This window comes from Anser cygnoides, chromosome 9 (genome assembly GCF_040182565.1).
Source record: "Anser cygnoides isolate HZ-2024a breed goose chromosome 9, Taihu_goose_T2T_genome, whole genome shotgun sequence".
NCBI classification, from domain to species: domain Eukaryota; kingdom Metazoa; phylum Chordata; class Aves; order Anseriformes; family Anatidae; genus Anser; species Anser cygnoides.
The window spans coordinates 1,742,620-1,767,513 of NC_089881.1; the positions used below are offsets into that span (position 1 = coordinate 1,742,620).

A 24,894-nucleotide genomic window follows, 5' to 3' on the forward strand; every position below is an offset into this window, starting at 1 on the left:
TAGTCAAAAGTTTGACATTAAGTTGCACCTACCTACTTAAACAGTCTCTAATGCATTGGCTAATTTTAAATACCATTAAACTGGCACAAGTATTTCTTTGTATTCTAAGCATTATTTTAAAACAGCACCTAGATAATCTGGAAATTGTTATTCTGTGGATGTTATTTTTTCATAATTACAAACATAAAATCTGAACCAAACATCTTTTAGATACCCCTAATTCTCAGGGAATTACATGTGAGATTTGATTATTAACCATGAATCAGCCACTCTTGCTATTGTGACATAGCCTGTACCAGAAGACTACACAAAAAATAAAGAACCTCACAAATTAAGCAAACTTGACTAAGCACAGCCTATTTCTCACCTAACTGCATCTATTTGCAGCCAGGTTTATGCATGTCTGTAGTTCAAAGGGAGATCTGAGCAGATTTAGGAAACCACAGATAGAAATAAAAACAACAGTAAAAATGAACACTCTTCAGGGCAATAACCTGCATATGACTGCTTGGCTATACATAGAAAAAAATCTCCAATACTTTACATTTCCAACTTTCCAAATATTAACACACTTTGTTGTTATCAAGTCATGTAAACTCCCAGTCACGCAGGAACAACCCTATCTTCAGAATTTTCAGCTGGGACAGAGACACAAACAAAGCTTGAGATGCAAAGATTTGTTATCTTCATGAGGCTGCTTACAAAGGACGTAGTTCAGACCCACCTTTTGTCTGCCAGATATGAACATTCAGTTGCATCTGGCATCAGCTCCCCACAGCCTGGGGGACAAAGCACATCTATGAAGATACGTGAGATTTTCAGAGGGAAAAATGGAAATCTTGTATCTTCTGGATGCGGATGATTTATTTCATGGCCTGTCCTCTGTTTAGATACTGTTGTGAGTCACAAGGTTTGCTTTTAATTTCTTTAACATCTGACAAAGCTTTAAATTCATGTAACCAGTTTCAAGGATTTTGTGAATTATCTTCACTTACAGGATTGTCAGAAGGCATGTTCCAGATCTGATCTGATGTCACAGTGTGCTGTTCAAACTTTAAAACAAAACAAAACAGCAATAAAGTAAAGCTAATCTCAAATTCTCCTTTCCTTAATAACTTCCTCAAGTATTGTATCAGAAATAAATCCTGTAGCTTACATTTTAAAAAGCTATTGTCTTGCTCCGCATTTGCGGTTTTGATTTTTTTTTCATGCGGTTCTTCCAACCTAATTTAGTTTCAACTGAACCTTTTAAAAACTTCTTCCTTAAGATTTCTTGATACCGCTGAAAAATCTTGCATGTATATAGTGCCTAAAGTGGTCTATGCAAGGTAACGTTATTACCAATGATCTCAGATGCTCGGAATCCCATTCCACTATTCTAGTCTAGAAAAAACTCCTTGAAGACTGAGCTCACATTAGAAGAACCTGATCTAGACAGGTCAGAAGATTCGTGTAGAGAATGCATCTGCACATGTATGTAATACATCTATTGTTAGTGGCTCTTCAAAACACGGTTTTGTAGCTATTGTTATGAAATTCATTTTTTAGCAGAACATTAAGAATACCATAACTTACAGTTCTTACAGCTCTTCTAATAAACTAATATTTAAAAATATAGTGCACTTAAAGCAGAAGATAGTAAGCCTAGAGTGGCAATGCCCTTGCCAGTGCATTTAGTCAAAAATATAAGTGAACAGGAAGAACATTTCAAGTATAGAGTATTATGAAAATTTGGATAAAACTACGAAGGTAAAATACAAAATTGAACATTAATACAAAATTAATTTAATAAAAAGCCTGGCTCTGAGACAAACCTGTGACAGAGGACTCCATATCACAGCAGTAGCTCCAACGGTCAGAAGATGATCAGTAAACACCAATGTGTATTGTACTCAACCTCTATGCTGCCCTGATAGTGATACAAGTTTGGAGTAGATTAGCCACTGAATGCAGGATTATCAAGGTTTATGTTAACACTCGTTATTGCACAGAAAGATGTTGCAGGGGAAGCATAAGAAATCAATGCTCTCACATATACTTAGGAATTCCATATTCCTACACACACAAATGGCGTGTTAAGAGAAGTCACATTTCAAACACCAGCTTCCCAGGACAAAAGTGAGAGCAGGGCAAGCTGTGCTGACCCAGCACGTGCTGGTTGCCCTTTCCCTGCTCAGCTTACCATGACCACCTGCAGGGTGCCAATGACACTGAGCTCGTGGTTAGCATGCCCTACTCGGAGACATGCCCCCCCACCCTTACATGGCACTTGGCCCACTTCTGATGCGGGTCAGGCATTAAGACAATCAACCACTTTTTTTTTTTTTTTTTTTTTTTTTTTTTTTTTACTGCAAATCTAAATGCTGGAAGAGCCTTACAAGCTAAAACTAATACCCAGTGGCAATTCTCCACTAAATGAGCTGGGGACAGGATGCTAAGGCGCTGGTGGCTGCACAGCTCTGAAGGAAAGAGGCAGCACTGGCAGAGCTGGCCAGGGGTCTGTTCTCATTTGAGGAACTGACATCAAACAGCAGAAAGGAAAGATAATTAAGTCCAGTGCATGCTCTGATTTTGAGAGCTACTCTTTCTTGTTGCTCTTCCAGAAACTGTCACAGCTAATTAATGTCATCTGTGACAAGATGGCCCTTCTTAATGAACTTGCTTCCTTCCCCCCCCACCCCAGGTAAGCTATGTCTTTACATTCTGAATGCACCATCACATACCAACTGCATCCCTTTTGCCAGAAATATTGCAGAAAATCCTGTATGTTGTTGAGACGCCTATTTTGTCCATCCAAAATTGATTATAGCTACTGGCTGAATAACTTAGATTTTGTTGTTGTTCAGAATTGATTAAAAATAATTAAATATCTCTTTTCTTTAGACTTTTTTTTTTGTATATAACATTCTAATGTTTTCTCATTTTAATCAGTCAAAAGGCATTTCTGTTCAAATGGGTATTTTCTTTCATTTGTATTTAATATAGATTTCAATATTAATAAGAAATTACTGAACCTTAAATAATTTTTCTTTGGATCAGAGCTACTTTTCATTTTCTTTCACAACTATTTTTTTTTAATTTATAGAGCAATATATATATATTTTTAAAGAGAAAAGTAGGTCAGATTTTCATTTCACAGGGAAGGGGTAGCAGTACGTTTTTACCCACAAATTTAATAAATCCTACACAAGTAATAGTATATGAAGAGGTCAATCCCCACTAGAACATTATTTTAATTATACACAGTTATCTCTGGAATTAATTTTTTCCTGCCAGCTGATTATCATAATTTAAGTTCTTCAAGTGATCACAGTTATTTTGAACATACTGTTTTTCATATGTCTCTTACTCTATGCCAATATTCTTGTAGATTACTCCAAGGATGAAGAAATACTAAATAAAATACAAATAAAAATACTTCTTGCTTCATGATTCAGTAACCACGAATATAAATGTTTTTTGCCCACTAGAGCTGAGAATACAGAATACTGAAGTAACCTAAAATCTTGCTAGAATGTGGTCCGTTTGGTTTCTTCAGTGCACGGATGACACTATGAACCTCACTCATCCCTAGCAGCAAAGCAGATTTCCACTCAGCTGGGCACAATGCAGCGCCCAGGCACCAGTGGCCACACAGGCAGGATTTGGCCACCCTCTCTGTGGTAAGCAGGAGCTCAGGTGGGAAGCAATGGGCAGGGGATGACAATATGGGCACTGCCAGTTGCAAACTGCTGATGGGTGTGAGAAACACTCCGTAGCCAATAACTTAGGCTCAGGCGAGGATCTCAGTGAAGTAGTAATTTATTCGCGATTGCAATGGCGGGTGCCCCACAAGCAGGAGAGCGCCCCTACTAGTTCCAAAACACAGTTTATATACTTTTTGATGACAGGCCCCTCCCCTGTTTCCCCACTGGAGTGGGTAATCCAGGTTCACAATCTATCTGATGCTTCACAGACAATGCCTGGCCTTCAGTTGCCGGCCTGTTTTTGAGATGGTAATGTTTTCTCCCCTTATCTGGTTTGACTTAACATAGTGATTTTCACCTGATTGCTCTAAGGAGTCTGTTTGTCTGCATTTTAGGAGGTCACCTGCTGAGCTTTCTTATCACTGTAAGCATATCTCAATACCACATTCCTTCCTTCTATACAATGTAACACTGCAAAAACAACATTTCTATTCCCACATGGGGAGCATGCAGTGTGCAACTGCTTGCCCTGGGACACCCACCTTGGCTTTCTGTGCTTCTTCTCTTCCAACATCAGACATCTGCAGCTCTCACATGAACTGTGTGAGGTAGGTGGTCCTACACAAATTTCAGCCCTCAGATTGTACAACTCGTGTACCGAATCATTCATTACTCACTTCTTTATTATACTACCAATACCTCAGTCTTTTTTCATCAACTTTTCATTTAAATTTTCAATAGTCATGGACTATGTGGAAATACCGTGAAATCGCAGCGTAGCATGTGGCACAACTGAAGAGAGGTAAGACACCAAAAATACAATTTTTCACCTACCACATTTCTGTTTGCATTTGATCCTCTTAATCTGAATTTCTTTCAGCATCATTAAACTGCAGCAACACTGATGATGGAGGTCAGTTAAATTTCAGTCTTGCAATTTTTGTACAAAGATAACTGGATTGAAAGTGCACAAAGGAGCATCCACTGCTCTTTTTTCTATATGTAAAGAACAAATCCTTCATGGCTCAAATGAAGTAAGGCGTTTAAATATGCGAAGTCAAAAGTTAAAAACCAGCTATCAGATTAGATATGCATACAAATATAGCAAACCCTCATGAAGCCCACAGACATCATGGCAACATAACCAGTAGGGAACTAAAGCAGGTAGAAAAGAAAATTAGATCAGATTTTTGAGGTTATGACACATTGCATGTTGGAAGCATTTACCAAATTCCTATAAATAAAGAAGCTATTCTGAGCAAAATTGCATAAATATGATGGAAATTAAACCCAAGGAAAGTCTACAAAAAGGTAAGTTTTTTTGTTTTTGTTATCACAAAAATATCTAAAAATAGAAAAAAATACAAAACAACAAAAAAACCTGTTTCTAGTGCTCTGATTTCAGCTCAAAGGCAGAACCTTTTGCAATAGCTTTTAGCTGATAGCTCCTGGTGGCACAGGGTGTTGGGCTCTTTAAATTTCAGTCTTTTCAGTTGGAATCAATATGTACAAGATCTGCTATTGTAGTCTGCCTTCATATCCCAGATGGCCTCTTTGAAATATTGGTCCACCTCCTGATTCCACCTCCCTACAAGATGTTATAGAAGGAGGCTTATAGACTATATTGAGCAATGTCTCCAGATAATTACCCAGTGCCATGTGGCAGATCAGAAGTTGCAGCCCACCCAGCCACAGAAATACAGTCAAGAGAGCACCACAGGACAACCGGGGCTCTGCAGGCAAAGAGGTCATTTAGGAAGTCTGCTGAAAAGCTTGAGCTGAAATTTATGTGCTTTCACAGAACACAGTTTTGTGGGAATAGAAATGTTGTTTTTGCAGTGTTACATTGTATAGAAGGAAGGAATGTGGTATTGAGATATGCTTACAGGGATAAGAAAGCTCAGCAGGTGACCTCCTAAAATGCAGACAACCAGACTCCTTAGAGCAATCAGGTGAAAATCACTATGTTAAGTCAAGCCAGATAAGGGGAGAAAACATTACCATCTCAAAAACAGGCCGGCAACTGAAGGCCAGGCATTGTCTGTGAAGCATCAGATAGATTGTGAACCTGGATTACCCACTCCAGTGGGGAAACAGGGGAGGGTCCTGTCATCAAAAAGTATATAAACTGTGTTTTGGAACTATGGGTGTGCTCTCCTGCTTGTGGGGCGCCCGCCATTGCAATCGCGAATAAATTACTACTTCACTGAGATCCTCGCCTGAGCCTAAGTTATTGGCTACGGAGTGTTTCTCACAGTTTGAAGCTCAGAAACACCATGGTCCCAAAACCTCAAGCCAGAAGAAAGTACATGTTGGCTCACTGAGTGTTTTGCTCAGCTGGGACTCTGGAAAAGGCTTACTCTCTTCACAGTCTGAACATTTCAGAGAAGGCAAACTAAGTCTGGGATAAAACAACACTGGGATCTAGCTTCTATATCAAGCACATGATACCACACAAGTCTGTTATTCAAAACTTGTGGTTCCATGTGGCATAACAGCCACACGAACATCAGGGTTCTTTTAGGATCAGTAACTGCTACTTCTTTATTGATGACATATCATCTCTCTGTTACTGAGGGCCTAACTTCATCTCTCATATTGAGGGCATAACTTCATTATCCTTGTCGCCTCCCCATATCGAGGACAGGCTCCCTTCTTATACCATTCGCCCCACAGCAGTCCTTTTCCACTAACTATTCGTTGGTCAACAACTTTGCCCGGCAACCAGCAAACACCCAGCAACTTCCATGCCTTAGCGGCTGGAGAATAAGCAACCCGAGACGGCAAGGCCTCTCCTGAATCACCCTTCTTTGTTCCCTCTAAACTCTTTACATTCCTGAGGGCCTCATCGTTAAGAGGCCGATGTTATCACCAACCATGGGGCTTCTCGACTCCCATGGCCACACTCCCACAGTTCCACTAGTACAGGGCTCACTCACCTCTCTTCAGAGAGGCTCAGCATACAAGGGATAAACCATTTACTCAAAATCCTATAATCCTGTGTCCAAAGAGAATCTAAAAGATCACTATCAGGTATCAATTCTCAATCTCCAATATCTAAATATACATATATATTTAAAAAACCTGCCGTGCGCATATGTGAACTACAGCACATCATTCCATAACAGCTACTTCCCAGCAAGCTGAAGTCAGCTCAGTCACTGTCAGGCAGAGTTAATCTCAAAGATCTGTCCTGCTTTAGGTTCATTCTTCACCTGTCAAAAACAAAGGCTATCACTAGTGCTGTCAGAATTATCACTGGAGTTTACAGAAGCATTTGTCCACTTTCAGCATTCATTTTAGTCTACGTTCCAGCTTCAGGAAAGACAGGTAGTCTCTTTGATAACAACAGGCAAGCCACTCATGAAGAAAGACTACAATTCTTGGTAAATACATATATATATATATACACATAAAAGGCATTACAAAGGAAAATAAAACCCAACCTTTCTTTTTAATACTTTCTACAAAAATGTTATTTTCTAATAAAAATATTTTGTGCTCAAACAAAAATTTTGAGGTATTTCTGCACTGTTAATGGTTGAGGTACTACTGCACTGTTAACGATTGCCCCAATACACTTAGCCAAGGTAGGAGGGTGGTTTCCAATGACTGAGAAAAGAAGCAGATTGACAGAGAACCCAATTCCTGAAGGATACGCCAGGCAATTGGGGGTGGGATGTATTCATTTTTTTTTAAGCAGCTCTTGTTCTATGGTCTAGAAGTTTTACACAGCCACCCATTCTTCCTGACAGTCATAACAAGCAGCACTTTGAGACTTGTGTGCTGCACATCTGGAACAAAGCTGCTGTACGCAAAATGCTGCACTAAAGCCTTCAGTGGCCCTTTCAGGTCAGAAGGATGCTCTCTGGGAGCTAAGCTCTGTGTGTGCTCAAATCCTCTCCAGCTGTGGAGCCACGCTAGGAGACTTTACAAGCCATAACAGACCAATTGTTGTTTCAACAGTAAAAACAACAAGCTAAAGAGATCAAATTTAAAACAAATAATAATTGTTAGATTTCATTCATGGGGAAAGGCAGAAAGACAACTATGTAAGCCAGATATTAATAGAGGTTTAGCTCTATTGAACCTGCTTAAGAATGAGGAGGAAAACCATAATTTAATAATTGCATTAACTACATATCTCTTTACAGTGGTAAAAAAAAAAAAAAAAAGCTGATGAGAATGCCCATCTGGTCTTACTTGAGTCTCTGCAGAATCATCTGAATACCGCTGTCCATTTAAGTGGAAAAAAATAATAATCCTGCCAAATGCTCATCAGGGCCTTCTGCCAGACTTATGGCATAGCTGCTGCTGTGCAGAAAGACCCCTTCCCCTTCTCTTCTTTCTCAATCTCTCTTGAAATCACTCAAAAGACCCATAGCCAACGTGATATACAGGATAATGAACCCTAGCCATTAGAAAGAGCAAGCAGCGTTACTGATCACCTATACTCACCCGAACTGGCTCTAATGTTGATACATGTGAAGGACCAGAATTCTGCAATTGCTTCACCTAAGTATGCATAAATAAGTATAAATAAGTGTCAGTTCTAAAAATTGCTAATCCAAATATCTTTGGCCATCCAGAAAGAGTGTTGTTAGACACTTTCAGAAGTTTTCTGTTGAAAACTAATTCCACACCGCTTAGGAAATTCATGTTCTAAGTTTACTTTCCCAGGTGACTACATGCCATGACCACTGAAGCAGCACAATTTCTGCCACAGTATTTAGGGTTGGGAGAAATGAGATTTCAAAGGCTTAATATTACTAAAAATACATTACCAAAGGGAAACAAAGGCAACAAAATGCTTTATATCATCCCAAATTTGCAGACATCCTGAAATAATAGCCATGATCTAGCTGAAAGATAGTCACAGATACGTCAATTAATTATTTCTCTTGTGATCAAACTACCACCCTTTGCATCCGCTGTAAATCCCAGGTGATTCCCAGACACAACATGGTACCAAAAGCCCTAGCTGTTACATAACCTAAACTGACAAGTTTTCCTTGGGAGAATGTTCAATATTTTTTTCCTCTTTAAATGCTGCTACATATTGAACCATAAAACTATACAAATTCATGTGTAAAATTAACCAAGTTTAAAATAAAAACAGGTGTAAGGGTACTGTTTAATTCAATATTTTCATGTATAAATGACTACTAAGTTTCCAATTTTATCAGTTAGAAACAGTTGTATTATCTGTATGTTAGATTCCAGGGGAATTGTAAAGGCAGGGGTTATTTGTTGCAGGTATTAATAAAGTTAATTGTGCACATATTGTGAATTTGAGATTAAATTCCACTAGAACCTCACATCTCCAGTTTGTTTGTGCTTCTCTTCACACAAAATTCAGGACCTCCCTCAAGAGAAAATTTCCTACCTTTTTTTCCTCCAAAATAATTCTCCTGAAACCTTCAATAAAAAGTGTCTTTGAATTCAATACTAATTTAGAATTGTTCCAAATTTTGCTCCAGAATTGTACATACAAAATCATATTCCTTTATTTATTCTTCCATGACTCCAAAGCCCCTGTAATTGCTAAAAACTTCAAATCCCGTTTTTATTTAATGGAGCTGAATGTAATCTGTTCTGCTGTGACCCAAAGCGTCTGCAGCTTTAATCATACTCATCATCTTTATTAAAGTGATTTAATAATCACTTTATTGATTTGATTCATATTGAACCACATCTGAAGTTGGCAGAGTTCAACCTCTCCAAACACTGCCTTCTTAATTGTAGGAATAGCACTGGCTCCTGGCTAAAAAAGCATCAATTAATGTATACATATTCAGGCTCTGAATCTTTACATAAGATGCTCTGCATTTTTCCACACGCAGTGTGGAAAGCTTATTTTCAAAAAACAAACAAATACTGAAATTCATATAGAATTGAAGATTTCGTTTAGCCTCAAAAACTCCCAAGTACTCCCAAGTGGAATAACATATCGAAGACAGGTGAAAAAATGACAGAGACTAGAGAAAGTAGTCCAAGGGTCCAAATGCAAGTCCTAAATCGAAGTTATTTGAGAAGGGACTTGAACTTTGGTCTGCTACAATGGGCAGAGGTCACTGCAACAATGAAATTATTTGCTATTCAGAAGTGCATCTCCCTCCTTAGGAGCTTTACCAATCTTTTTAATTTCCCAAGAGAAGTGTTCATTTAGAACAACAACAAAACCACCTTCCACCAACGGATGAAATCTTTACGAAGAAAACTTCTCTCTAATTTCGGTAGTTGTACACTGGAGGCATAAATCACCTTTTACATATTATTTTTAATATTATTTTTAATATTATTAGGTCTCCACAGAGACAAGAGTGTATACAGTATCACACTTTACTGAACAATTGAGATGTGTACTGGTTTCCTGGCTCTCAGTTCATAGACTTGACATGCAAGAAGAAGCAACAACAAAAATTTGAGGTTTCAGGACACATCTGGCTTTCCAAACATACTTGAATGCTTAATTACATACTACCATCTACTTATGTTCCTCAGAAATTGCTTTAGATCTACCCAGACAGTTAAGAACAATGTTTCTTTTATCAATGAACAAGTGATGACCTACAGCCTAGTAGCTAGACAATATCTATGACAGAGATTTTGCTCGCCCATCTCTCTCTCTCATGGACACTCCATGCTTGGATGGCAGACTACAGACTTGAATTAAGGATCCTGATTGACCAGAAAGAGATTTCCTACATCAGTCAGTCCAGTGTCTTTCCCTGAGTATTTCCCCTTTTTTTTTGCTCACACTGCTCACTCTTTCCCCTGCACCCCCCCCCCCCCCCCCCCAAATCTTACAAAACCTGCTCAAAATAGAACGCATCTCCTCTACATAAGAAAAAAAAAACAAGCTAATGTAAAAACCTCATTAAACCAGCTGCAGATGTTAGGAAGAGTTCTCAATATTATTACTCTGGTTTAGATTATTTTTTTCAATACTTAACTTAAAATAACACCCATCTTCAGTCTTAATTTTCTAGTTACAACACCTGGTTCAGTATCTCTTTATGTTCATGTTTTTTGAGATGTTTATATTTTAAAGAGTAATCACAGGCAGCATAGTGCATCTAATCTTATGTCACTAATGAAACATAAATGATTCTTTTTGTAATTTAGAGCTCGGCCCTCAGTCCCCCTTTTTTTTTTTTTTTTTTTTTTGAATTCTAATACTTTGCAGGATTGCTAACTGCAAACAAGAAACCAACCACAATATGAGCAAGAACAAGAATCAAATAATCTCCACCTACATATTACTCCAGCAACTCCCTGCTCATTAAGAGAGGGAGAGCAATAAGTAAGGACTAGGAATTCAGATACATCTATCTCTACACAATCCTTCCAGTTTCAGCATGCTTCTGACCTTTTCAAGGAAACGAGTTCGCTTCTTGCTCCACTATCATTAGATGGTGGCACTGCACCTCAAGGTGCATAAGTAGGAGTTTCATATTTCAACAGAATTTGGAAAACCCATTTCATTATCACAATCTATTAGCCTTGAACTTAAAGCCTTTAGCCTGCAGTGTGAGCCATAAATAGGCTAGTACTGTCAATATTAAAGCTTACTGCCAAGAATGGGTGAAATATTGTCAAAGGAAGCAGTTTGTCTTCCAAAATATCATTACTTTTCTACTGCTTCTAGAAATATCCTTTCATGAACGTATTGAGTAGGTAACACAGAACAGAGCAAAAGCAGCAGGGCAGGGAACGGGCAGCTAGCGAACCTGTAAGGAAATCAGCACAGTGAAGGGTGGAGAGATTGCTCGTCCATGGCTGAGTCTGAAGGCTAACACAGCCCAGAAGCCACAGCTCTGGCTAGAACAGAAGGCAGGAGAGACCTGATTTTTTGCACGGATAAGGAAATGGAAGGTACCAGGAATTTCAGGGGGGGGGGGGGGGGGGGGGATGGACAAATTTAGTTCCTTAACAGAAACATTTGTGTTGCCCCTGCAGACTCAGTGAAGAGGATTTCAGATCCATGCTTTAGCTAAGTGCAGCTGTTAGCCTGGGGCAGTACAGCATCACAAGAGAAAGCAGACTTACAAGTAGAAGTATCTTAAGTTATTAAAGGTGCAAGGTTAATATGGACAATATGCTTGGAGGCTAAGACACTTTAGCAATCAGTATCACATTCAACCCTGTGGATAAACTGAAGTCATAAAATGAAATCGTAGAAGAATGATCTTTATTCAGTGAAAACCTGAAAGGAGTTAGGAAAGCAGGATTTCAGCCTAAAGGTTTTTGTTATTATCATCTTATTTCACTCATGCTTATCTTCCAAGAAGTCAAATGAGCATTGAACTATGTCTGTGAGTTTTAAAATACATATGTGAAGTAACTATGTTCAGCTACAATAGAAACATAAATATTTGTGTGCTACCATCTATACATTTTATATCGGCTCTTACAACAGTGAATATTGTTCTAAATCAGTGGAGTCATCTTAGATTTCAAAGAAGAAAAAGTATTTGAAAAAACTAATCTGAATATGAGAGAATACTTAATAAATTAAATTGTGTATTCCACATGAACGTATATAAATATTCTCATAGGGAACAATTGCCTTTAATTCAGAACTACAGGCAGGTTTGCCTTTCTGTTTGACACTGGGGCAAAACCATCCTGTGCTGATTATACAGTAACCGATGTCATTACTTTTGGCACAAATGCCATTAACACTTTTGATGTTCTTTCAGCAGCATAAATACTTTTTTCAAAATCAAGAGATAGGAACTTGTAAGAACAACAGGGGACATTGTTTTGGTCAGAACCTGGCAGCAGATGTGCTGGAGAGGCCACAGCGTGATGGCACAGATGCAGGAGCCCAGGTGACAGCAGTATCCAAGCCCCATCGTCCTTCCCACAGCAGCTGGCACCCTCTACAGCTCAGGTAGCAGCCCCATACCTGTGCAAATAGCCAAAGCCTGCAGTAACACTTGGGCAGGATGCAGGAACCAAAAGCCACAAAGGTATATACACTCTGGGGCAGGATGCAGGATGCTGTGGTTTTTGCAGCCTATGTTGTAGCCAAAGTCAACTTCAAAGAGAGATTTGGGAAGAGAAAGCCTGCTGGCTTTGTGGCTGGTGCAGTATTTGATCAGAACCGAACTACACAGTTAAAAGAGGAGGGCTGGTTGTTCAAAGATACAGATAAAAACACACACACAAAAAGTTGTTCTGGATCTCTTACAGGGAAATCACAAAAAATGCAAGACTCCCCACAGCAGTGTCCATGGCAGAGGATTTGTTCTGACACAGACCTCTCTCTCTTGAAATCTTAGCAGGTCAATGTACAGTGAAGTACAAACTGTTCAGCTCAGCAGGAAAACAAAAGAAAACACAAAACCCCACCACAAAACAAACAAAAACTCAACACAGTAATAATCTTAAAATATTGCCCCCCAGAAAATATATTCATTTTCAAGTGCCCATCGCTGTAGACTTTAGTTTAAACTTTGGGGTGCTTGGTGCCTCCATTACTGCATACCGTGGGTGTGAATCAGTAATGCTCCCTCTGCCTTCACACCAAGAGACACCAACAATCACCTGCTTCAGCTCAGACCATCGCAGGATTCTGCGTGTGACTGTTGGGAGAGAAAAGGAAGTAGCACGGCCCCATACACTCTGCCCAGAACAGAAATAAAAAAAAATAAAAGATTATATTAAACCAGAAAGTTATGAGAGCTTGGCTTTTTCACTGGTTGCCTCTTCCTTTTACACAAATAATAATACAGGTTTGTCTACAACATCAGCAAAATTTGGCAGAACATACTGTTGAGGAAAAAATGAAATCTTGCAAGGGGAAAAAAAAAACAGAAAACAGTGAAGTTATATAAAATTCTCAATATTAATACCCAAAGTTTTAATAATAATTAATACTATATTTACTGTTAGCCAGTTAAAAGCCACAGCTGGACATATCAATACGTGACTTACTGAATAATTATACATCACTGCCTGTGTACTAGTCATTGAGCTTCTGACTGAAAAATATTTCAAACTTTTTCATGTGAATACAGCATATTCCAACTGTTCTTATTAACACTCCCCTAAATATTTTTCCTGTGTATTGATCAAATTTCCAGTTCAATAAAGACAAGAAGATTTGAATGATTACGTGCATCTTTCCAGGCACATGTCTCCTGTTAAGACAGTGTTCTCCACAAAGACTTCAATGCTCTATAGTACACGTGCAACTAGTTACAGCATTAAAAATTCCAGAGAAGGATGGCAAGAAAAATATTGTTCTGGAAGAGATCTATTGTACAGTATATAAAACTCCCTCCCTTCCATACATGAAAAAATAAAGAACAAAAAGAAAGGAGCAAAAAACCGTAAGCCTAAACTCCCTCTCGTCACAGTTAAAAATAACTCTTGGAGCTTTTACGTCTCATGTTGAGTGCCAAGAGACAGAAACATGTCTACCTGAGGAAGACAGAGTTATTTTTTCCCCTCCCATTTTAAATACTTTGACCCTAAAAAAGCTGCAGAAATGACATTGTCACTGGGTACACAGAGCAGTGAAGAACTTGCACATTTATGGAAAACATCTTAGTGCAGCAACCGTACAGGCCACACAACTCGGAGGCAGTGTGGCAGGAGGCCCAGCAGGCCCAGTTTGCTGACCACGTCCCACAGGACCAAGCTGCACTTTTCTCCCCAAGTCCATGCCCACAGTGCCACGGCTGTACGAGCACGGCCACACACCAGGAGCCTGTAGTTAAACCCTGAGGGTAAGGCTTCTTTGAGGAGCACCAGAGCCAACACACCAGGAGGATATGGTTCTGAAGCCACCCAGCAAGTGACAGTAAACATATTTGGTAAATGTATTCATTTTACTTTACAGCTCAAGACTGAAGAAACACATGCCAAAGGGGGCCCAAGACCTTTCACTACTTTGCACCAATCTTCTGTTTTTGTCTTGTTTAATAATCCTTCAGAAACAGTTCTGAGCCCCTTGACAAACTGCTCCAAGCATGCAAAGCAGACATATGATGACCAGATGGCCCGTAGTCTCATACTTCAACACCCATATGCTTCAAGTGTATTTTCAGATTGCTGCTAAAGAGTTGCGGTTTAGAGTTGCATAGATCCTAGCTGGCAAGAAGAAGCTTTACAGATGTTGGAAAAACCCCTTTCACTACAGAAGGATCCCACTAAGAACACACTAGGAATTAAGCTGATCTGCAGCATATCTCTGAGCTAGCAAAAGATTCAGTTCTCTCTGATGTCCTACTGATAACATTTCTTCTTTCTTCTTTTTTTTTTTTTTTTTAAGACTGTTTCTGGGGGGAACAAGATTGCATTAAACAGTATTTTTTTTATGATTGAATTGGATTTCCCCAATTGTTCCTACCAGACACTATGAAAAGGGATAATAGTGAAAATTACTAATAAAATAAATGCATGAGTTTTGCTGATAAATTTATCTCTAGATCAAACACCAACTGTACTGAAGAAAAAGACTTAAGACTACAATTCAGGCTTTCAATTTCCTACAAATCATTAAAAAATATTGAGCCTAAAGAAACAACATTTTATATTGAGTACTGAACATTTTACCAGGTTGTCAAGGTAAGCTTTCTTGAACTCACAGTTCACAAGACTGGCAATAGCTAATACTCAAGATTCTCATATACAGGAAGCCAACGTTTGCAAGAAAATTATAACATTAGGTCAAAGGAGATAGTTGGGGATGGGCAGTGGGAAAGATCTTTGAATTTTCCTTGTATTTTGAATGATAATTTTATGTTCCTTGGAAGACCACATTAAAAAAATATTTCATAGTCCATGATGAACATTTGGCATTTATTTCGTGACTGTTTACCCAATGTCCCTTTAACAAGACACAATAACAAGCATATTTGGAGTAAATTCCTGATCCCATTCCCACCAGTGGGGGGATATGCAAGCTGGATATGCAAAAGTACAAATGCCCAAGGGTCTCAGAGAGAAAATATTTGAAATATCCTATATATTAAATGAGAACATTTAAAAAAATAATAAAATAGCAGATATTTGTCAAATAGGTCAATTTATCAAAAAAATCATATGGCAATAGTTCTCCGATTTGTTATTTACAAGACTAAATCACCTGTCCACCAATGGCTGGCCTATAATGAATAAAAGAGTATTAAAAAGAAACAACAAAAAAATCTCAATTTAAACATTACACAGAGAAGGAGATATTATGGCACTGAACATAAAAGAAGCCCAGAACAGACTTGGACAGTGCCACACCTGCTGTGAGAGGGGCTTAGTTATGAGATAGATCCCAAGCCATAGCAAATTTACTCTTTTCTTTTGAATACAATATGCTCTGACCCACAGAATCACAGAATCATCTAGGTTGGAAGAGACCTCCAAGATCACAGAGTCCAGCCTCTGACCTAACACTAACAAGTCCTACACTAAACCATATCACTAAGCTCTACATCTAAATGTCTTTTAAAGACCTCCAGGGATGGTGACTCAACCACTTCCCTGGGCAGCCCATTCCAATTCAGTAAAGAAGTTCTTCCTAATATCCAACCTAAACCTCCCCTGGCACAACTTTAGCCCATTCCTCCTTGTACTGTCACCAGGCATGTGGGAGAATAGACCAACCCCCACCTCGCTACAGCCTCCTTTAAGGTACCTGTAGAGAGCAATGAGGTCTCCCCTGAGCCTCCTCTTCTCCAGGCTGAACAACCCCAGCTCCCTCAGCCACTCCTCGTAAGACTTGTTCTCCAGACCCCTCAACCAGCTTCGTTGCCCTTCTCTGGACTCTCTCGAGCACCTCCATGTCCTTCTTGTAGCGAGGGGCCCAAAACTGAACACAGTACTCGAGGTGTGGCCTCACCAGAGCCGAGTACAGGGGGACAATCACTTCCCTAGCCCTGCTGGCCACACTGCTTCTTATGCAAGCCAGGATGCTGTTGGCCTTCTTGGCCACCTGAGCACACTGCTGGCTCATATTCAGCTGCCTATCAACCAGTACTCCCAGGTCCTTCTCGGCCAGGCAGCTTTCCAGCCACTCTTCTCCCAGCCTGTAAAGCTGCTTGGGGTTGTTGCGCCCCAGATGCAGGACCCGGCACTTGGCCTTGTTGAACTTCATACAGTTGGCCTCAGCCCATCGGTCCAGCCTAACCAGATCCTCCTGCAGAGCCCTCCTTCCCTCAAGCAGATCGACACACGCACCTAACTTGGTGTTGTCTGCAAACTTACTGAGGGTGCACTCGATCCCCTCATCCAGATCATCAATAAAGATATTAAAGAGAACTGGCCTCAGTACTGAGCCCTGGGGGACTCCACTAGTGATCAGCCTCCAACTGAATTTAACTCCATTCACCACCCATGTCTGTTCTCTGGAAGAATTTCACTTCTCCCCTTCTCATTGCCCTTCCTCTAGACATGCATCATGTTCATTAACTCCTAGATTCCAAGACTGCAAATTCACACTATAAAAATCCATGTATTCCTGAAAGTTATTCCCAACAGGACTTGAGGAACAGTGAATAAAGTCAACATAAGCTGTAGCTATTTTTACTGACATGGAAATACCAATGTATAAGGACTTTTCAGTACACACAACTTTTGTACAATCCAGTGTTCATATGTATAAACAGACAGTCTGAATCTCTTCTATTATTGTGCAATTATTTGTTTGCACTCTTCTGTATATTTCCATAGCATCAAGTAACACAGTAGATGTGTCTGTAAATGTCCATTTGTAACTATTCCACTGCTTAACACTCCAGTTTTCTTTAGATAAAAATACTATATACTAAAAATTATATGTGCAGTGAGCTTTTTTATTCCTTCGAGATAATCAAAATATTAAGATATGTTTGCATTTACAATAAGTACTTTTAGTCCTTTTTAAAACTACTATATAATATCACATATATATATATAATGAAAATTATATGAAATGTTAAATAGAGTATTAGACAACATTCTCAAAGGAAAAGGCATGAAGTATATTTATCATCCAACTGGCAGAAAGAATAGACTAATTGTTCTTAAGTACAAATTTTCAGAAATGACATGACTTATGAATTTTATAGATCTTCAATTTATGTATCTGAAATTTGAAACACTAAGTGATTTTCAGAAAGGAAAAGGATCAAAGCAAGCATCAAAAACTATTCATCCCCAAATCAAAGCACTCCAGGTCACCTTTGAAAATTCTGGTGAACTTACATAAAAATGAGTCACTCCTATTTCTCACATATGAGTTTGAATTCTAAGGATTTAACTACTAAATTATAGTATTTCACTAGCATCTAACATAAAACTTAATAAATAAAACACAAATTACAAAGGCACTCTTATATAAGATGTTCAAACTCCACGTCAAATTCAATCCTCACCTGTACTAATTCATGCTTCTTAACCAGGAGTACTGTACACAACCCCCTACTGAGCAGAGCATATCCCCCTATAGAGTAACAGGGTTTTGCATATGGGACTAGCACACCAGTAATTCTCCTGCAAGAATCTTAAGTCATGCAGTCTACAACTGAATTTCCCTTTTCCCCCAATGTGGCAACTCACCATCATACCTGGATCAATTAGTACTTCAAACTATTTCTTCCCTTAAAGTGATGGGAAATTAGACTATTTTAGAATATCTTTCTTTTGTTCCCCAAGTGTATATTTTTGTTCTGTATTATGGAATTTCATCTGTCTTAAAATAAATAAAAATAAAAATCCATTCTCAATGTCCATTCCACGCTTTCTGTCTAGCAATTCAATACACCTCCTCTATTTATGATGCCTCCAAAGTTTGAATTGTTAGTAAATTTCAACAGAATACAACACATATTGTGCCAAACCTGATCCTGAAAATATTAAACAATATTGGTTCCAAGATTGATGCTCAGAAACTCTATTAAATAATCTTTCAATACACTCTGCTACCTCATTTTAATATGATTTATTCTGAGGCAGCTTTATCACTCCAGTTTATGCTTATTTCCTGGAAAGCGTACAAAAATATAAAATAATTCAATTCGACACCTTGGCTCAAAAAGTACTTCCTTGTGTATGCAAGGCTACAGTTGATTTACTAAATGACAATGAAATGTATAAAACAGCCTTACTGTGCTAAAAGTTACTGCCAATATACGACATTGTTAAATTAAAAATTAATTGCCTGAAGAAACATACAGAAATGCACACATGCATAGTTGAGATTTTTTTATTTAGTGTTGCTCAATAATTCATGGCTTGAGTAAGAACATGCCTCTTTCAGCATAAAAATGCTAATTGCATTAAAGAAGGAACAATCCCTGAAGCACAGAAGTGAGCATTACAAGTTGTTAGTAAAAAAATAAAAAAAAGTCCCACTGTAAGTCATTTTTATTAACTCACTCTACAGTTGTAAGGGCCACACAATTACAAATATTAAAGAACTATTCTGACTTAAGATAAATAATCAAATTAATTTTTAGTTTAACAATTTTTTAAAACTCCAGTCCGACTGACAGACTAAAGCTAAGAGTGACAAAATGCCACAATTTTCCAATATTTCTTTTGCAGCATTTTCACCTCTTCTTTACATACAGTGCACCATTGTGCTTTCTCTACTATACCAGCGAGTGGTGATCACCACAGTAGAAAACCAATGAAGCTGCTTTTCTCCCTCTATAGCTGAAAAAAGCGTTAGCTCCAGCAAAACATTTCCTTTTGGTTTTAAGTGCATAGGCATTCGTTTTTTAAACTAAGATACTTTTAAGTGATAATTTCCTTTTAACTTTTTTTTTTTTTTTTTTAATTTTCACTCCTTCCCATTTTAACCAAAACAATTTGAGAAAAGCTAGCAGAAAAAAAAAGAAACAAAAACATGTAACTCTCAGTGCATTTCTGGCAAAACATTTCAATCAAAAAATGTCCCTGTTGTCTCTCAGTAGCAATTAAGTGACAGTAATGAATCAGCAAGTGCCGTTCTGCAGTGTAAGAGTCCTCTGCAGCCAGAACATACACATTAATTTCTTCTTTTAATCTGATTTTTTTTCCACTACAGTGAAAACCACGTACTGTGGATGCAATATGCATCATGCAAAAAGTATGTATTTTAAATTCGCATCATCCCTCTCATCTCAATGGAATCAAATTGTGTTTGGGACTCTAATCCTTTAGTAGGACTATGTCAAAGTCTCCTATCAAAACTGCACTGTACTGAGATCATCTAAAGGTAAGGGTTGCTTCCACTACAGAACTAGGGAATCGTGTTGTTGGGGCGCCACTGGGACAGGACAAAGGATTCAGATGGCAGAGAAAAAAGGGTAAAAGATAGAAAAATACCTCAAGGGCAGCTGCATGCAAGATCCACCTGGCTCAGAATCCACTTCAAGGAGCAAAATTGCCAGAGACTGCAGGTGTCTTCTGGGGAAACTGTTACCGAAGATTTTTTCTTTTATTCTCCTTCCTAGGTGTTTGTCACTGTGAGGGATGAAATGTCAGGAGAGGCCACAAGTCTGATCCAGAATGTATATTTTCACAAGACGAAGAGCTGCACTTTTTTAAAAAAGAAAAAAAAAAAGAGGTAAAATGTTGTCAATTTTTTTCATTAAATTTCACAATTATGAGGTTTAATACCAAAGGAAATAAATAGCTTAAAACTTTGTTTTAATTACTTGGTTGGTACAGAGATTATATCTCCTGTCAGAACACAGTAATGTAGAGAACATTGACCAAATGAACTCTCTCCTTGTTTGTGTCTCATGTAATTAAGCATTATAATTATAAACAGCTTTGGGCTGTCATAATTAGACTCCTGTTGATTTTACTGTTGTTGTACCACACACAGCTCTCTGGTCACTGGCTGGTCATGCAGAGGCTGCACACAGTCTGTGTTTTAAAACGCTGACAACTGAGTAGCTGAGGAAGTCTTCAAAGACAGAAACTGTGCTCGCTTGAAATGGATTCTTAATCAGGCATTTCTAAAGAAGGACTAAACTTAGCACTCACCCTGTTATTTTTGAGAAGAGAATTTATATAACCAAGTCATTCCTCCTCAAATGTTTGTGGCATTTCAATTAAAAGCAGCTCTAAGCAACTGCTTCCTGATCAAATGTCACCCTTGTTATGGAATTAGTCAAATATTTATCAAGATGAATTTTAAATTATTTTCATGCATGTCCTCCCTAATTACATTTGCATATGCATTAATCTAATTAGCGCAGTGTCTTTAATATGAATCAAAAATGGATATTTTGCATATTCTTAGATTTAACTTTTAAGAAGTGCCACAATGGTTGTGAAACAGCACAGCAGCTTGGATTTGCACACCTCATTCCAGCCAGACTGCGTGTCCTCTGCAGTGACACGGTGACTAACGCAGAGAGGAGTCGATTAAAACTGCCCATGAACTGCCAGAAGGTAAAGACCAAGCTAGGACAGGCAACTCTGACCGCTTTCCATATGGCTAGGATTTGAAATCTGTTGTAAGGAGGTGGAGATTTTATTATTCTTCTCTCACATGCTTTCTGAATGGCAATCCACTGCATTTTCATTCACCTTTGTACCCCTTCAGAACCTGTTACCATTGACTTTCCTGGGTTCTGCTAGACATTTGGAGTTGATTCATGTAATTACTCCCTCTCTTTTTTCTTGCTGTATAACTGTGTCAATGACCAATGACCAGCCCTTCTTTCTCTTTGCTCACTTTTGTCACCAGGCAAAGAGGAAAAAAATCTGGAATTTAAGACATAAGGCAGTTTGCAGTCATTCCCATTGCAGTAATTCTCAAACCTATGCCAGCAAATGAGTCAGAACTGTACCAACGTATCTGTCTTTTCCCTTCACATGACAATCTGATTCTGAAGAAGGTGGTAAGTTTTCTAGTAGTCTTTACTCTGCTATTTCACGTGTATTGGGAGAATTCCCAGCACAGAAGATGACAGCGTTGCAGAGGGATGATAAAAAGAAACACCTTTCCTCTAAAATAAGAGAATACTACAGAACTACTTTGAGAATATCTCCATACAGATTGCCATGAACACAGTCAACTCTGAAGTTTTTACAATTAAAAAGTCACAGCCCTGTTATAAACTTTAGGTCCTTTCACTGAGCACTGCACATATTGGAGAGTCACTGTACAGTATTGCTGCCCTGAATAAACAACATCCTTTAAAAGAATGCTCTCAGCTTGTTAAATACAGAAATAATTTTCTTTGTGCTTTTGGTATACAGTGTACTTACCACTCCCCTCATATCTTGACTGAACATTGATTCTCCTCTAAGAACGCTGAACTCCCAAACAAACGAATAAATTCAGGATCCCACAGGATCCCTTGAACCGTAACACGTCAGAGAAGAACAAAACTACAGGAAAACACAGACCTATCAATTCACAGTTGCAATGAGTAACAATTTTATATTTGTAAATCAAAATCCTTGCCTCATTTCTTTGCATCCAACCTGGTGAAAGGAGTGACTGTAGTGGGTTTACATGGCAAGGTTTTGGTAGCAGGGGGCAATAGGGGTGGTCTCCTGTGAGAAGGATCTAGAAGCTGCCCCATGTTTGGTAAGGGCCCCACTGCTGACCAGAGCTGAGCCAATAAGTGACGTTGTTTTGCGCCTCTGTAAGAACATATTTAAAACAGGGGAGGGGAAAAAAAAAAAAAAAAAAAAAAAAAAAAAAACCAAACACTGCGCCACACAGCAGCTGGGAGAGTGAGAGGAGTGAGGAACAGCCTTGCAGGCGCCAAGGTCAGTGAATAAGGAGGGGGAGAGGTGCTCCAGGCGCAGGAGCAGAAGTCCCCTGCGGCCTGTGGTGAGGACCATGGTGAAGCAGGCTGTCCCCCTGCAGCCCATGGCGTACCACGGTGGAGCAGGGTTCCACCCTGCAGCCTGTGGAGGAGACCACGGTGGAGCAGGTGGACCTGCACCGACGGAGGCTGCGGCCTGTGGAAGACCCCTGCCGGAGCAGATTCCGGGCCGGACCTGTAGCCCGTGGAGAGGAGCCCACGCAGGAGCAGGTGAGCTGGCAGGAGCTGCTGCCCGTGGGGGATCCAGGTTGGAGCAGTTTGCTCCTGAGGGATGGACCCCGTGGTACGGACCCATATCTGGAGCAGTTCTTGAAGAGCTGCTGCCTGTGGGCAGCCCACGCCAGATCAGTTCAGCAAGGACTGCATCCCGTGGGAGGGACCCCACAGCACAGGGGACAAGAGTGACTGAGAAGGAGCGGTGGAGAAGCAGCGCTATAGACTGACCATAACCCTGTTCCCCTGTGCCGCTCGGGGGGAGGAGGTGGAAGAGGGTGGATGTGGGGGAAGGTGCTTTTGGTTTCTTTCCTTTGTTTCTCGCTTCTCTAGCTTGTTAGTAATAGGCAATAAATCTTACTATCTCCCTATGCTGAGTCTGTGTTGCCCGTCACAATAATTACTGTGCGATCTCCTCGTCCTTATCTCAACCCTTGAGCCCTTTTCATTGTATTTTCTCCCCATTCCTCTTTGAGGAAGGGGAGTGAGAGTGGGTTGTGGTGGAACTCAGCTGCCCTCTCAAGTAAAACCAGCACAGTGACTTGCAAGGATCATCTATGAGCAAGGTAGGAAGAGAACATGTTGAGAGAAACTGTGATTTTATCATGTGATGTGAAAGAGAGGTACATAGAACCTGCAACTGATCGCAAGTATTAATAAAAATATATATGTGCATAGAGCATGTATAGAAATAGATGATGTAGCACAATATCAAGCTCTTATAGGTATGATGAATTAGAAAGGCATTATTTCTAAGGGTCTGAAGGTATTTATATAACCACAGCACTAGGACTTCTACACATACTACATTTTTTTAATAGAAAAATGATTTTCAGAAGTTTCATTTTTACTATGTTGTTGCAAGTTTTATTTGTCCTATTTTTCATACCTTTGCCTGCAAAATAGGTTCCTGCAGCACTATGATTCTTGTGGTGTAAGTTTTGCAGGGGGTGGGGAGGAGGAAAAAATCCATAGGTAAGGAAACTTCAGTACCTTGTAAGAGTTACCTAATGTATCTTTAGTTTCCATGTGTGTTATTGCAATTTTAATGTCTGTTCCCACGTAACCAGCCTGCGCTAGGATTTTGTGAGCTATTTCCTATAAATCATAATCACATATTGGCAGCTTCTTCACCACCAGCACAAGCCCAAAGGTTCTTATTTTAGCCAGTAGTTATGAAAGACAAAATGAACTGAATATTATTCCCTTCCTGCCATATCTACGGGTGTTTGGGATGGGAAGAAATAAATTATGAATGGAAGTTGGCAGACAGCCTCCTCCTAAAAGCTCAGCTGATTCTAATGCTTTCTTTCATTAGTGTTTGACTAAATATCATCTGGCCCAAAGCTCATACCAAAATAATAAGGGAAATGGAGGCAAAGGAGAAGAAACTGAGTCCTCAAACTTTGTTTTACTTTAAAATCAACGGTGATGCCTGAGAGCACAGGTGAGGTTTGAAAAATCAGTATAATACTGTTTCTACACATTCTGGGTGCTCCGGCTCCCTAAACAACTGAACAGATGATAAATTTTTGAGCCATAATTCAAACGCATGCATGACCCAAACAATTTCAGAATGACAGAGCCTATATTGGGCACAGTAACGTGATGAGGAGTTAATGCAGGTTTCAGCATTTTGTGCCATATCATCAAGATTCTGGCCTCAGCGATAGACAGGGACACATGACTGGGAAGAAGCAGGTATGAGAACCTGCTAAAAGTACACATTGCCTGAAATCAAAATCCAAGGATGCAATTGTACTGCTATACTGAATGGCAATAATGCATTAAAGTCATGAACTTTATCAGGGAAATGTGAGCAAAAATTCAATTATAAATCCTACAGTGACAACAGGAAGAGAAATAGGACTTTTCTAATTTAAGGAACCTCATACATACCCATGATCTTACTAGAAAAGTCCTTTATAACCAAAATACTCAGTTAAATTATATACATAAATACATATGTATAAATGCAAACATACCCCCATACAAGTCACCCATTGCCACAACTTCTCTTGAAAGAAACTCATGCTATCTCAACTCTTATGAGTTCAGATGATTTATGCAATAGTTCTGTGTGGTGTAATTCCTAACACAGAGCTACCAATACGTGCAGAATCAGCAATCCTCCTTACAGCGCTCTAATAAACTTTAAGTCTCACCATTACAAATCTCCAGATTTGGCTGGTCTACCTTTATGGCCAGCTTTACAAAAGCACTGAAAG

General features: G+C 39.2%; 1 long non-coding RNA gene across 3 annotated transcripts in view; it reads right to left on the reverse strand.

Annotated features, from left to right (window-relative positions):
• Nucleotides 1–909: 909 nt before the first annotated feature.
• Nucleotides 910–24,894, reverse strand: part of LOC136791435 (uncharacterized) — a 132,205-nt gene continuing 108,220 nt past the window's right edge. For 2 of the 3 annotated variants that reach the window (XR_010833510.1, XR_010833511.1), the window contains 2 exons: nt 19,986–20,198; nt 910–1,909 (listed from right to left, as the gene is read on the reverse strand). This is a non-coding gene — a long non-coding RNA (uncharacterized lncRNA). The remainder of the gene's footprint in view (nt 1,910–19,985; nt 20,199–24,894) is intronic. The other variant, XR_010833512.1, reaches the window with a different exon arrangement.